Here is a 13,334-nt window from a genome sequence, read left to right on the forward strand (position 1 = left end):
GATTAATGAATTTTGTCAAAAGGACACATGAAGAAATACAAATGGGCTCCCCTTGGTGATAAATGGAACACTAGGAGCATTAAAAAAAGGGGGGGGGGAGTGAGATTGGTTAAAAGACATTGAGTCCAGTGACACTCAAATGAAGAGAGAGGGAGAGAGTTTGAGAGGAAGGAAAACCAAAATCAACCAGTATCAGTAGGTGGGTATCATTAGAATTAACCTCTTGCTCTGAAACTTGGTAACTAAAAGGAAAGAAGTAAGTAAGCATTTATCCTGTCTTTACCATATGAATTGTCTTTCTGGGTAACTAGTCCCAGTTAATGAGGGAAACTTCTTTTGTACAGAATTTCAACTAACACGTAGGGAAGACATAATGACATTAGAGAATCGCTGTTTTAAGATCCCTAACTTCGTAATGCTAAAGACAGGATGTTTTCATTTAATCCCTGTGACATGTAACTATTTTATACATTGCCCAGAGAGAATATTTATGTAAAATATTCATATGAAAAAAGGGAGAGGTAAAGCAAAATCTGAAGAATTATCAAATCTGGGTGATGGGAATATGGAGGTTATTGTCTATTTTCTCTGCTTTTGCACGTTTGAACTTTTTTCCATAAGAAAAATTAAAATAAATGCATTTGGTTTTGTTGAAAAGACTAGAGTAGGAATTTAAAGACCTGAATTCTTGTTTTAACTCCATATAAGGGAGGCACTTTTTTTTCTTTTTTTCTTTTCTTTTTTTAATTGAAGTGTAGTTGACACAATGTTACATTATTTTCAGGTGTCCAACATAGTGATTTGACAATTCGATATGTTATGCTACATTCACCATAAGTGTAGCTACCATCTGTCACCATATAACACTATTATAATACTATTGAGTATTCCCTGTGCTGTACCTTTCATCCCTGTGACTTGTTTATTCCATATCTTGAAGTCTGTACCTCCCATTCCCCTTCACCCATTTTACCCATCCCTCTCACCCCTCGCAACCCAGTTTGTTCTCTATATTTAAGAGTCTATTTCTGGTTTTGTTTATTTGTTCATTTATTTTGTTTTTTAGATTCCACATGTAAGTGAAATCATATGATATTTGTCTTTCTCTGTCTGACTTATTTCATTTAGCATAATACCCTCTAGGTCCCTCCATATTGTCGCAAATGGCAAAATCTCATTCTTTTTTTTATAGCTGACTAATATTCCATTGTGTGTGTGTGTGTGTGTGTATCATATCTTCTTTATCCGTTTATCTATGGATGGACACGTGGGTTGCTACCATATCTTGGCTATTGTAAATAATGCTGCAATAAACAGAGGTGCATATGTCTTTTTGAATTAGTATTCTCATTTTCTTTGGGTAAATACCCAGTAGTGGAGTTGCTGGATCATATGGCATTTCTGTTTTTACTTTTGAGGAGTTTCTGTAATGTTTTCCACAGTGGCTGCACCAATTAACATTTCCACCAACAGTGCACAAGGGTCCTTTTTTCTCCACACCCTCGCCAACACTTGTCATTTCTTGTCTTTTTGATTCTAGCCATTCTGACAGGTGTAAGGGGATGTCTCATTGTGGCTTTGATTCACATTTCCCTGCTGATGGGTGATGTTGAGATCTTTTCATGTGTCTGTTGGCCGTCTGCGTGTGTTCTTGGGAAGTAAGGAAGTACTTTAAAGAAGACCAGTTGCTTCTTTGGATGTTTGTTTCCGTATTTATAATATAGTTTGTTATGCATCATTGTGGTTCAAAACTTGGTAATTAGAATTCTGATCTGTGGAAATTAAAAAAAAAAGACTCTGTTTTGAATGTAAGCTTAGAAGAACCTGCATATTATATTCTTCTTTTTTAGAATTATAATGCGTATTAGCATGTTAAAGCTTTTGGGAACTTCTGGGCAAATAAGGAATCAACCAAACATTGAACATCTCGAGCTCAGTGTTTCCCAGACATATTTAATGAAAATACCCTTCCCCTCGATTTTTTTCATTTGAGACCTATGAAATTTTTTTTTTAAAGGTTTTATTTATTTATTCGACAGAGATAGAGACAGCCAGCGAGGAGAAGGAACACAAGCAGGGGGAGTGGGAGAGGAAGAAGCAGGCTCACAGCAGAGGAGCCTGACGTGGGGCTCGATCCCATAACGCCGGGATCACGCCCTGAGCCGAAGGCAGACACTTAACCGCTGTGCCACCCAGGCGCCCCTGAGACCTATGAAATTTTGAAGAAAACCCTAGACTATACAATCTGTAAAGACCCTTTTGGGGCAGAAATTCTAGGAGTCTAATTCTGTAAGTCTTTTAAATGTCTATAGAAAATCAAAATAACCAGTTAATACAGCAGGAAAAAAAAATCAATCAAATCAGTTGTCTGACAGAAGTGCCTATTTAATTCAGTCCAAATGTTTTATCAAGTAGCCCCAGGTAGACCAGCTTGAGTGTTTAAAAAAAATAATCCCGGCACTATACTATGCGTCCAAGCTTTGTTATATTTGTGAAATGCTGAGCTTAAGTAAAGACACAACATTCATTTGGTCTGTCGCAGTGATCGATGCTGATTGCTCAACAATCAGATAGGTCACAGTGATTGATGTCAGTCAGAAAGCTCAACAAATGTGCAAGTTCACTGTTAGCATGTTTCTACTCATATGACCACTGTGGCCTAACTTGGAATAGTTATGGTACTTGACCTGGAACATGTTTGTAACTACTGTGTATCCCCCCATGAATAATTTTTCTAATCTTCACTCAATTATTAAAATTCATGGGGTGATAACTATAAACATGTGGGGGATTTAAGGAGGTACAGGGCTGACCATTATTTAAATAGTTAATTTTTTTCCTAAAAGATACATATTGTCTCTTTTATCTTCCTTGAAGATAAATTCAGAACTTTTAAAAGTAGAGGCATAACCCTCAATTTCTCAATCATAAGGAAAGAAAAGGGGGCTGTCAATAGTTTTCTTGTGTTTGCTGTTCGTAGAACTTTCTAGAAGGTTGGGAAGTGAGAGGGGGAGCGGGCACATGAGCTGAAGTGATTCGTTAACAATAGAAGAAAAAGCCTGCCCAATTCTGTGTCTATCCTACAATTGTACAACACGTGAGTTTTTAAATGAAACTTTTAATTTTGAGATAATGGTAGGTTCACATGCAATTATAAGAAATAATACAGAGAGATCTCATATATTCTGTAGACAGTATCTCCCAATAACATCTTACACAACTGTCTACTGCAACATTGCAACTAGAATCACAGTAGACCATTTGTAAAGAGTTTAAAGGAGATCCAAAGTAAAGAAGGAAGAAGGGCAAGGGCCAAAGTTACATGAACTTTTTGCATAAACTTAATTTCAGTTTACCTACCTATCTTCCACGTTTTAAAAGAAGAAATCCAAATCACTATTACCAGTAATGAGACATCCAGATGCTTTCTCTTTTTGCATTTGTATAAGTAAATTATATGATTTTCCATGTATATAAAGTGTTAACATACTCAGAAGTCATACTTACCAAAAGCATATACAGTATGATTTTGCGTATGCCCCCACACACCCCTCTGCACCAAATAAATACATAAGGTTTGAAATGTCTCAGGGTGTAAACCAAAGCAAATTTATCAGAAGCTGGGCCTAATGAAAAGATCCCATGGCATGAATTTGCTGTCTTATGAAATTTTAAGCCTGTCATTTATTTTGAATGTTTAAAGGAAGGACTGTACAAAACACCTCTCTGCTTGAGACATACGTAACGTTAAAATAGAACGGTCAGCAGGGTGTTGGCTGATCACTGTCCATTTACCTTTAACAGACTTTTACTTCCCTGGGTGCATCTATGATGATGGAAGAATCATTTCTCTTCCTTCCTCTCTTTGTGATAATTATTTATCCAAATACTGGTGCCACGTGAAACCTGCTGCTGCCATGGGTGCATTATCTATTCTTGCCCATCGTTCAGATCCTTGGGTGATGCGAATGTGTGTGTGTGAGTGTGTGTGTGTGTGCGCGTGCGCGCATGTGCGTGTGCCAAGGGTAAATATTTGACCGTGGTACCAGCCACCACTGCACAGCCCCAGAGTGACCCTGCATTAATTAGCTGAGAATTTTAGGGCTTTGAATCTGATTGAATCAAAATATTGTTTTTACAAGTTGATGAAGGCTCTTGATTGATGTGGGCCCTGCTGATTCTTTAAAGGATTAAATTGTATGTACAGATTACGGAGTCCTGGCTGTCACTGCTTAAAAGGGGATTGTTTTTTCACCAAGCTTAAAAAAAAAAAAAATAGTGGTATGTTGTGTTTTCCTCCCCATAGGCATCGTGATCATTTCAGTGGGCATGTTTAAAGGAGAATTAGAAAAATTAAGGGAAATGGTCAAGAAAAACATCAAGTGGAAATAAAGAGGCAGAAGAGACATACAAAAGGAAACAGATAAAGAGAAGGAAGAAGGGGCTTGGCTTCCATTCATCCTGAAAATAGGTTTTGCGTGCACATCTCCCATGGTGAAGCCTGCCATATTTTCCCCTGGGCTCAGGAAAGGAACACAATCATTGGGGTCTGGGCTGGTCGGGGCCTAGAGCAACTGAATGGCATGCAGCATCTCCAGTGGGATAAACTCCCACGGCCTCCGGTCACACGGCTCTTTTCCTACTGATCTGAGAGCCCCGCAGGGTGAGCGAGGCACAAGACTCTCAGTCAGGCCCTTGGCCAGAGAAAGGACGAGATAAGCAAAGCTCTGGGGGGAAACTGACAGGAATAAAGAGGAACAAGGAGGGGCACAGCTATCCCCCTGCAAACCTTCCATATTAATGGGAAATAGCCACATCCCCAAACAAGGCTAGTCTTAATATGTTGCCTTTTTCTATTTCTCTTCCTCGAGATCTCTTATATTGGTCCCCTGTTGATGTTTTTCCTACCTGCAAATTTAAAAAACTTTAATCTAATTTCATCATGCACCCGTTAACTTGAAAAATGACTTTTCTCATGGACTCTGTGTTGTGTAATGAATCAAAACCAATCAGCATATGGAAGAAACAATCAAATGGAGCACAAATCATCATGTACCCAGAACAGGGAAATTGCTGAAGGTCTTAGCTGGCAATCCCTTGCCCAGCTTCTGAGAAGGAACCTCTGGTGCTTAAATACTTCTGGGAACATGCCACTTCCCCGAGGTTCCTTTTTGGATGAATAAGCTAGAATCTTGGACCCTTTCTGAAGTTTTATTCTCCTTTCACTTGTGTCTTGAAGGGGATCCTGAAAGTTGGTTAAGCTATAATATGTTAGGTGGTGGGTAGAGCACAGGGATGGGTAGGTGACCGAGGGCATGGAAAAGGGAAATCTGTAGGAAGGAGAATTATATAAGCCTATGGCTTAGTTAAAAAAAGATCGTATCCACAAAACTGCATGTTCACGAGTCTGTCAGAGTTTGTAGCAACACACCACAGACTTTGAACAAACGGAACAACAGAAATGAATTCATCCCAGTTCTGGAGGCTGGGAAGTCAGAAGTCAGGTTGCCAGCCTGGTGAGGTTCTGGCGAGAGCCCACTGCCAACTTCTCCTTATATTCTCGCAAGGCAGAGAGCAGGAAACAATCGCTCTTTGAAAAGTTCTCTTGTGACCTGTCAGGACACTAATTTCATTCATGACAGTTTCTACCCTCATGACCTCATCTCGTCCTAAAGACCCCCCAAAGGCCCTCCTCCTAATACCATCACCTTGGGAGTTTGTGGGGAGGGTGGGGCATAGACATTCAGTCGACAGCACTGTACAAGATGGTGGCTTTAAAATGAAGGACACGAAGATGGCAGAAAAGTAGGACAACGGAGAGTACGAAGTAAGATGTGGTCAGTGGAGAACACCACCAGGAGGCAGTGGGTCTTCAGAGGCTCCTTGAGGGAGATGGCAGGTGTGAACGTGCTGAGAGCAAGGAAACTTTCCTACGGGACAAAGGACGCGTCTTAAGAAATCAGGACCCTTGGTAGTTATTCAGCTTGGTCCAGGCAGGAGAGTTTAAGGAAGTGGCTTCTTTAAAAAAAAAAAAAAAGCCTCCTGTTTATTGACAATTTGTATTTCTTCTTTTGTGCATTGTTAGTTCATATTGTTTATTTTTCCACAGGGGTGTTTGTCCTCTATCATTCATTTTAAGCATTTTCTGTGTATTAGAGATATTAATCTTTTTTCATCTACAATATAATTCTTTCTCTGCATTTGTTGTTTGTTTCTGAATTTTGTTTATGGCATTTTTTTTCCCTTGATGGAGGACCATGGCTCTCACTCTGAGATACCAAAAGCAGAGGCAATAGAGCCCCAACTGCAGACACCTAAGCAGAGGGATGACAGCAGGAAGAACCCCCATGTGAGGGTATATGAGTTCCTGGTATCTAATCTCAAAGAATTTGATTTAGTGGGTCTGAAGTATAGGGTCCATAAATAAGTAATTAAAACTCCCCACTCTTAGGACTTCCAAACTTTAAAATGCATACAAATGACCTGCGGATCTTGTTGAAAACCAGATTCTGATTCAGTAGGTCCAGGATGGGGCCCAAGATTTTGCAAACGTAGCAAGCTCCCAGATGTGGTGGCCCCACCTTGAGTAGCAATTCCCGGGTGATCTGATAACCACGTATGTTTAAGACCCACTTCCTGAGAGGATCTAAGGTCCAAGAACAATGCAGGTGCAGTAATCTGTGTGCATGAATTTTTACATCATTCCTTTGAGCAGTGAGAAATAAAGAGGTGATTTTTTTTAAAAAAAAAAGGAACCAGAACATGACCATAAAACAGTGAGACTATTTCTTTTTTGCATCCACATTTGAAATTAGTCTCATTGTACTTTAGCCTCACAGTTAGTAAAAGGAATGAGAAAAAGAAGTCTTCAGGTCTCCCTGGAATATATAAATAATGGATTATTCCTCTAGGTTCTTCTTCCTGTCTTAAGAACCAAGCTGGCATTATTTCAAAAGAAAGGGAGGAAGGAAGAGAGGAAAAGAAGGGAGAAAGGGAAGGGTGGGGGTGGGAATAAAGGAGGGAGCAGGCTGAAGAGTTACTGGAGGTGATGCTCAGCAAGGGGAGCCTATTGCTGTGAGAGAGGAAATAGCTACACCTAAATTATGTGTGTGTGTGTGTGTGTGTGTGCACAGGCATGTGCATGTGTGTATGTGTGTGTGTATACATATATAATGGTCTATAAGAATGTGTATACATACCTATGTGTATGTACAGTTATATATCATGTGTGAATATGTATATACTTATATTTCTGTGTGTATGTGTGAATGTGGAGAGAGAGACAGAGAGAGAGAGAAATAACCAAGCTGGTAGAAAATAAACCATCTAGGGGCACCTGGGTGGCTCACTTGGTTAGGCGTCAGACTCTTGATTTTGGCTCAGGTCATGATCTCAGGGTTGTGAGTTGGGCTCCGTGCTCTATGCAGAGTCTGCTTAAGAGTCTGTCTGCCCCTCCCCACCTCTCTCTTTTTTTCTCTCTCTTGCTCTCTCCCTCTCTCTCCCCCTCTCTAAAAAGAAAAAAAGAAAAAAAATCTAAAAAATAAACCATCTAATTTCCAATGAAATAGTTGGAGATACTATGGTTATGTGTAATAGAAATCGATATTAATATATTCTAATAGATTATAATCATCACTTTATTTGACACTTGCCAGTGGCAGAAGTGTTCTAAGAACCACACTTCCCTGAAACAAACATTTTTAATGTTTGCTACAGCCAAGACCATTGACTGTCCTCATTCCCGTCTTCTATTTTATGCGTATAAAGTTTCCATCTTCCCTTTACAGATAAAAATCCAGCTCTTTTCCCACGAAGGGCCAGGTTTTCTCTGTGGCCTGGCTTCAGACTGTGCACCTCCGTTCCCTTACCCAAATCAGCCCAAGAACACGGCTATCCCTCGCCCCAGTCTTAGCAATGAAGTTCGGCCATCACCGAGAAGGCTAGGCAGTCCTCGGGTTTTCTTCGCTCCCCTTCAAATAGGGGAGAGTCATGAGGGTCTTTGGCGCTAGGGGACAGGAGGGAGCATGGGCATGAGGTATGGACTTCTGGGGGTGTCTGTGGCAGGGTAAATATTCTTGCAGAAAAGCAGTGCATCCAATGCAATAAAAGGGACCCCCTCCCCTCGTTCACTATAACTCTCTTATTATCCTGGGCTCAGGTGTGTTGCATGAATATACAATAACTGGGCTAACAAGATGGTTTGGGGTCACAGAGGGATAAACCATGGCGTAATCCAGCTCCGAAAGCCGCTCTGGTAATGAAAATTGTAGAGCGGTCTTGTGGCTAGTTTTGTAATAAAGATATACAAAGATGAATACAGGTTTCCAGGAATTAATCTGAGAGCGTTTGATCCAATTTGTACTGGAGTGGCTGCACTGAAGGCAGCTCGGTAGACGGGATTCCAATTTAGGTTGATAGAGTGCTGTGGGGTCCCAGGGAGGAAGGGCTCCCTGTAATTGGGAGATGATTTTATTTTTGAAATGCCCATCTCTTGGCTTTGTCAAAGGCCGTGCATCTGTCTGCCTTGTCTGTGAATGCAGCCTGGCTCAAGGCACCGAACCCCACGGTGTAAGCTTTTGGTTCAGTATTCAGCATGACTGACAGGCTTCCAGTTTTATTCTTTCAGAGGGGGACCCCAGGACACACTGCATTTTATTGTTGCAATTGTTCTGTGGCCCAAGCAACATTAGGCCCACGGAGAAGGGAGGCTCCAGACAGCGTTCGGCACCTTCTTTTCCCCCCTTTCCATCTCTGGCCTGCTGAAGGTGACCAAGTTGAAGTCTCCTCAGAGTTTCTGCCCGGAAACCAGGAGCTCGGGGCTGGGGAGTAGGGGGGAAGCCATTCTTACTCTGTCCTTGAAAGGGTGTCATTCTCTGGCAGATGGCCAGATCGGGGACAGAACAGGGACGGCAGCTGAGTTCAGCCTATTGCTCTTGCAAAACTGGAATTCCTAGCACATTCTTAATAAAACAGCCCCAGACCACCCCGGGAATGTGGACCTTGCCGACCTTATTGTCATGCTATCTGTTGGATTCTTGCAGCTGCCAATTCAGGAAAAAGTTCCTGAAGAATATTTAGATTCAAAACCCATTTGATGCTTCCCGTTGGCTTCGTTGACTTTTATTTTTTGATAGGTGGCATTAGGGATTCGGTCTCTTCAGATCCTACCTTGGTAGCTGTTAGAAGAGGCTTGTATTAACAACTCCTGTTCTGCTTAGGATGTATCAGAAAGCATTGACTTCTGGCATTCTCCCCTGGAACCCTGGCCTCCCGTTTGTGATGTTATTTAGTCCTTTTCATGGATTGAATTTGGAACGTCTATGAGTTTATGAATTTATGATTCATCATCGAAACACTTTGTGGTTATTGGAGCACCTTCTCAAGCCCAATTTGAAAAGAAGTTTGTAACACGTTTCCATTTGCGTCGTGAATTACCAGTTAGGATTTTCGTATCCGCATTAGGAAAGTTGGCTATGTAACTGTTTGTTGTAGTGTGTGGGAAAGAAATTTAATTATTACTGAAGGCTTTTTATTTTTTTTCCATTTTTAATCCTATTTTAATATTTCCCTAAATGGTGTACATTGGCTTGTATACTGTACACGCAGGCTGGTGTAAGATTTGAACTGCCTTTAATAACAAATAAAAAAGCAGTTTGTATTCAGCTTAAAATAGCCCACAGCTAAAATGAAGGATATAGCTTTGTAGCCAACGAACCCAGAGAGAGTTTAATCATTTAGCCTGCAGATTACAACTTAAGGCATTTGTAGAGGATTTTCAAATTTATATGTATACATATATATTCTGGAATTTGCTTATTTGTATAAATCACCTTTTTGTTTAGCACAAAACCACAAACGTTTTAGTTCATTTTTACTTTTCTACTATCTTAGCTTAGATTATCTTGGATGGGAGGTGGGAGTGGTATTTTCAGACGCAGCACAGGAGAAAAAATGCATTTTCAATTGTCAGTAATATTTAATTTCTATCAATAATTTCTTAATTGTTCTCCTGAAAAGCAAAGCTTTAATGTGTCAGCCTAAATTACAATACAAAAGAAATCAGAAATTATGCTGTTAACATTTCCCATTTTCAGATATTACTGATTAGGTTAGAGAAAATTATTCCTTATAATTTCACTATAGAAAAGCTATATGTCTAGTCATATCACTACATCGAAACGAAATTAAGGAGAAACGGTTTCTTAACACAGTGTTTGCAGATTTTTTTTTTTTTTGAGAAGGAAAGATTGCAGCATCTAATTTTACCCATGATTTGTCTTTATTAAAAGCTCTTGTCAGGGAATTAAACTTTTTTAGGTCTGGGCATTGCCTTAAAAATACAAAGCCTATCATGATGTTGGTCTTATAATAAAAATTAGACTGATTTTAATTTAAAGAGATTTATAAGTGGTTCTCTTAGGAATTTTATTGTTTTATTCACCAAGTTAGTAGACCAGTGGAAACATACCAATGATGTTTAGCTTGCAAGTTAATGAAAAAACAAATTCCCTATTGAAATAAACTAGATATTTTCTTCTTTTAATATAGAGAGATCAAGTTCATGCCTAAGAAACTTTTCAAATAGCAAAATTCTCCTGAATTTTTTTCTCACATTTTTAAGATCAGATGCCTTCTGCATCATGGAACTCACCATTTGGAGGGGGTGGGGATCTTACCTTTTCAGAATTCAGTAAAGCCATTTGGTGAGGTTTAACTTTTTTTCAGTATGATGTAAATGTCTAAAATAGAAAAAAAAAAACCAACCCTGAAGGAATGAGAAAAGCATTTATTTGAATGCTTTGTATATGGGCATCTCAGGAAACACACATATCCTGCATGAGAAAGCCACCACTCCTCTGTCGTAAAAGACGCTAAATCAATGTGTATTTAACTTCAGATGAAAGTTGAAGAGCAGAACAAGCATCTATTAGGGAAACATTATATGGGGTTGTGTTTGTGCCGGGAATCCTAAGGATTTTTCTGAATACGTTAACTTTTTGGGATAACTCTGTGATGAAAGCTTACAGCCGAGCAAGTCAATTTCGTAACACAAATTTGTAAGAACGGTTTTGATATCTTTACCTTTCATGTTTCAAAGAAGCTTTGTTAAAGTCCAGTTTCTGTAAAATGTGTACTGGGAAAGTGTCAGATCACAGGAAAAGAAGACTTTTAAAAATTCAAGGAGTATTTGTTTTTTAAGTAAAGCTTGTGAAAACTGCTGGGCAAGCCTATTTTTAGGAGACCGGATAGGTCTGCACAAGAGCACACTCTACCTTCTCAGGGAGGAGACGATTCAAGGCAAAGGGGTGATTAGGGTTCTAACAGCTATTTACCTCAAATGATCAGTTGGCTGTTTTTCTTTCCAAATACTCAGATTAAGATAATAAAAGGAGTGACAGTGGATTCCTTGTGGAATTCACTGTTCTTCTCAAGCTCCATCCTGGCCATCACCGGCATTCGTGTGCACTTCCGGCCTTGCCTGCGAGTATACATGTTTGTATATCCCGGTCTCACTGGCAGACCTAATTTCAGAATACATAATGCATGATTTTGAAACCAATTTGTTATTGTAATAAAATATTTTTTAGGAATGCATGGAAGTACTTGAGAGGAGAATGTTAAATTATACATGCATTGTGGCCGAGTGGATTCATTTAGCTCAGTCTGCAGGTGAATCTCCCTGTGACCTTGGCACTTGCCGGCTAGTATAGAATAACAATCAAAGCTTGGATTGGAAATTCGACCATTTCCAAATATTAACAACTTCTTTCAAAGGAAATGCTGATTTCAGCATTTATGTTAATGGGGACATCATTATCTCTTTCAGAGTTTTTAGGGGAGGGGGAGAAATAAAAAAAAAAAGCAGCCATGATCTTAATAGGATTAAAAGCCGGGCTTTTTATTTTCAAAATGCTAATTTGTTGTCTGCATTCTGTTTTCATATCAGGGCTTGTTACTCACTACCTTAGGACCCACAGGCCACGGAAGACTCTCAGAATTGCATTGGTAATGATAGGAGAGTGACATTAAAGGTTTCTATATGAAAGGAATTCTATACTCTTTCCAAGCCCATCTCCTCCTTTTCTCATAAGTCAGCCAGTGGCCAGAGCATTTCGAGATAGAGGGTGGGACAGAACAGATATGCTCCAGGTCCTGGGCCTGGCTCCTATTTAGTTACCCTTCCACGTTAGGGAACAAACTTTAGTCATTAGCGGGGCATTAATTGAAACAGCCTGCGACCCGTATGAATCAGATGAACTGCCTGGGCTGGAGAAGTTTGGCTGTGAAGTTGAGTCGCCCGAGGCACATGATATTCTATAATCTGCTTATCTTGCAGCCTTTCCCCGGTAGCTCACCCATGGGTGAGGGAGCTGAACGGTGGGGCAGAGAGAGACGGCCAGAGCTGAGACAGTAATTTACCATGTAATTTGTGTAGAGATTCCTTTGATAGATTCCACTTTCAAAGAAACTTGCAAGTGAAGGGAACACTTCCACCCTGAAGTCAGCCTGAACTTGGGACTTGAAAAGGCTGCACCATGCCTGAGCCTGGTGAGGACCTTGGTAAATGGGACTCACCTGTACTCACCTGGGTTGAAAGAGGAATTCCCTCCGCTGTCTTTCTTTGCCTTTTGCTTTCTTGTCCAGTTGGGGGATGAAGAGAGGACATAGAAAAGTTCCATGCAGGTTGATGAAAACCGGGTGTAGCAATCCAGAGAAGCAGGTAATTTTAAGTTCAGGTCTGTTTGGCAAATGAGGTGTCCCATTTGGGGTAATACATGTTTGAGTTTTGGCCCAGCAGGTGTGCTAATGCAAGGCAGGTTTCCTATAACTGCCTTATTTAGGGGATGTTACAAATGGAAAGACTATTTAAATGCCCACAAAGACATTAACAAAAATATTCCAGCTCTCAAAACCCTTTTCTGAGAACCAGGAAAAAAAAAATCAAAGGAAAAAGGCCCACGCTTTGGGTTTTGCTCACTTGTGTTTTTAATAGTTGTTTAATGACCTATAAAGTCACTTTTCTAAGAAAAGAAACATAAAGGAATTTGGTAACTAAAAAGAATTTTAAAGGGAATGGGGTGGGGTGGGGTGGGGGGGCTGCTGAGACATTTCCTTCCAGCTGCTGAGAGAAACTGAACTGGCTATTTTCTGTGGTGCTTTGAATGGTATTTGCAGCGTTCACCTTTTCTTCCTTCCTTACCGACTTTGTTGGAGAATACAAATACCGAGGCTATTTCTTTTTCCTGCCAGAACAGTTGGTTTGCTGGGAGTTGTGTTTTGTTTTCTGTTTAAAGGAACAGCAGATAAAAGGGGAGGCATCATCTACGTTTTGC

At 40.1% G+C, this 13,334-nt stretch overlaps 1 long non-coding RNA gene across 1 annotated transcript; it reads right to left on the reverse strand.

Annotated features, from left to right (window-relative positions):
- Positions 1-1,658: 1,658 nt before the first annotated feature.
- On the reverse strand, positions 1,659-12,713 carry LOC117804563. The gene is made up of 3 exons (XR_004629043.1): positions 12,587-12,713; positions 10,677-10,739; positions 1,659-1,772 (listed from the first exon to the last, which is right to left on the reverse strand). It is a non-coding gene; the product is annotated as an uncharacterized LOC117804563 (long non-coding RNA).
- Between the last annotated feature and the right edge of the window lie 621 nt (positions 12,714-13,334).

This window comes from Ailuropoda melanoleuca, chromosome 12 (genome assembly GCF_002007445.2).
Source record: "Ailuropoda melanoleuca isolate Jingjing chromosome 12, ASM200744v2, whole genome shotgun sequence".
Lineage (NCBI taxonomy): Eukaryota > Metazoa > Chordata > Mammalia > Carnivora > Ursidae > Ailuropoda > Ailuropoda melanoleuca.